Below are 2,802 nucleotides of genomic sequence, written 5' to 3'. Positions count from 1 at the left end.
TCATGTTCTATTGAAACTTCATCCAGGACCAAAAGAATTTGTGTTCTTCTCATAGTAATTTCTAAGGTTTTGAGAGCAATCACCACTATGCAATTATATGAGCAATAATATTTCACTTAAAATATGAATATCCCTTTTAAAAATTCTATGAGATAACTCAAGACTCTACTAATGACTTATAAATCTTAAAAACTTCAGCTCAAATTTAATTACTCTCTTTTTCTCCTTTTACCATAGTTAAAATCCCCATCCCCAAAACTTATCCCTCTTATGAAAAAAAACTCATATTAAATATCTTACTCAAAAAATAATATAAAATTTAACTAGTCTATCCCTTCTATGAAAATAAAACTCTTTAGAAAAACCCATAGAGATTTAATATCGTACTAAAAAAATTATATATAAATTTAACTAAATATCGTACTAAAAAATTATATATAAATTTATCTTTATTGCCATAATTTATACGTTATCTTTTACTATTTCAAATATAAAGAATTATTTTTAATTAAAACGTGTAACGTAATTTTCTTAAACACCTTTTCAACGAGATAACTCAAAACGTGTTACTACTTGTATATTGGAATATTAAAACGTGTTACTACTTGTATATTGGAATGTGCATTCTTTATTTGTCCATGCGCATTTCTAAAGCATGATTACGCTGCTAAATAACATGCGTTTACTTTCCCATGTTCAACTAAAAAGATTTATTTCTGTGTACCATGGACCAGTTATTCTGATTCTGATTCAGTTATTAACGTTATGCATGACGTTAATAAAATCAATGTGACGCCCCGCGTAGGCCTCTTATAAGCGCGATTTAAATTTATTAGTTATTAATATCCGTTACTTCACAATGTCACATTAATCCATCCAATTAAACGTACCTTCCTCGTCATCATTCACTTTCTGATAAGCACAGGCTATGTGGTCGCCGCAGCCACTCTGGAACGCGTTGTCAAATTAGCGCACCTCCGATCAACACACCTTCCTCGTCTGTCTTCTCTATTGGATAAGGAGAGACCATGCAGGCACACCGGCCATTCGGAAACCGCGCACGCTGAACGCTGTTTCCACACGGTATAGCGTGTTTAATATTCAACTCTGGCTATATATATACCGGACTAATTCCCTACCATTCCTTCATGTAATCTAATCTGCTCAGCATTTTAAGTATTGTAAGCGGGTAAAAATCATTGTCTGCATTTCCTTACATTGCATCGGGATCTAATTATTCAAATCTGTTTTGATTATTGTAAGGGTATATAAGTGGTTTTCGAATTTCCTTTCAAACCGTTGTAATTGAAATCAATTTCGGAAAGGATGTCTGAGAATAAACACCATCACTTCCACCATCACAAGAACCAGAACGCCAACTCGGAGGCGACGCCGTACGAGAAAGCGATGAAGGAGGAGAAGCACCATATGCGAATGGAGCATTTAGGTGAACTGGGAGCAGTCGCTGCTGGAACGTTTGCACTGGTACTATATATATCTCTTATTCTGTAATTTTTAGTAAGTTGATAAACTAAATCAGGTTTATAGAGTTTACCTATACAATTATAGGGTTACTAATTCTCTCATTGGGTATGCAGTACGAGAAACACAAAAGCAAAGAAGGATCCAGAGAACGCGCACAGGCGCAATATTGATGAGGAGATTGCAGCAACAGGTGCAGTGGGATCTGGGGGCTATGCCTTCCACGAGCATCACAAAAAGAAGGCAGCCAAAAAGGATGTAAAATATCACAATTTCTAGCCACCTGCGCACCGTACCTATGCTTTAAAACAGTTTTCATTCTTTCGCTGAAAAAGTCATCCGTCATGTTGACACTGGCTGCAGCTTCATTCGTTCATGGTATCTCTTTATGATCCTAATAAGCATTTTAAGTAGTTCATGGTATCTCTTTATGATCCTAATAAGCATTTTAACGTAAATACTTAATAGTATTGTGATGCTGTTATTATATTACTATTTGTATGGTGATTCTTAGTCCACCAACACTTCAATTCCAACTCCATACCTCCAAAATTGTCATACCTTAAAAGAGTGATTTAACATAGTCAACCTAATTATACCATTGGGAATGAAAGATACCTCTTAATATCTTCGACTTTGGAAAAATAGATTTTTTTTTGTGTGTATCTAAATGCATTTATAATTAAAAATCAACTGTCTTTTAGAATTGGCTATACATATATATTGATGAAAATTAGAATCCACTACATTCAAAAAAATACTTTATAAAAAGTACATATTTTCAAAACTTGATTTTGTAAATGCTGTTATAAAATGCTTGGCCATTTATCAAATACCTAGATGTTCATTCACATTCCCCACTTCCCCATGACAAGTGGCTTATCTGTTAGGAATGTGGACTACTGAAATGCCCTCTCATTCTCATTCTTCTCCACTCTTGAAATAAAAAAATAAAAAAAAATCTGATGCCCCATTTATGCCCCATCATCAAAGCCCTTAATTCACTAATCTATTTCAACTTTAATTCTTCCTTTAGATGTTTGGCTTCTTGGAGTAAGATTTGGGTAGAGAATATTAGGGTTTTTAGCCATGATAACTTTAGCATTTATGGCCAGGGTTTGAGAAGAGCTTTTGCTTGGGACTCAGAGTAGTGGAACTTTCGGTAAGATCCAGTGAAACCAATGGAATGATTATGGTAACAACAATGAAATGATTCTCGTAAATTTTGGGATTTCGTAACAACAATTGGGATTTCGTAACAACAATTGAATGATTTCTGATTGTGCTATTGGTATGGTTTTGTGTCATTCTTCATTAATT

General features: G+C 34.2%; 1 pseudogene; it reads left to right on the top strand.

Moving 5' to 3' along the window:
- The first annotated feature begins 1,237 nt into the window (after positions 1–1,237).
- Positions 1,238–1,853, top strand: LOC149201444 (abscisic stress-ripening protein 2-like; annotated as a pseudogene).
- Positions 1,854–2,802: the final 949 nt, after the last annotated feature.

This window comes from Pinus tabuliformis, chromosome 2_1 (assembly GCF_031772625.1).
Source record: "Pinus tabuliformis cultivar Carrire ecotype Pingquan chromosome 2_1, CPIR1, whole genome shotgun sequence".
Taxonomy (NCBI): Eukaryota; Viridiplantae; Streptophyta; class Pinopsida; order Pinales; family Pinaceae; genus Pinus; species Pinus tabuliformis.
This window is presented reverse-complemented; position numbering and strand designations above follow the sequence as displayed.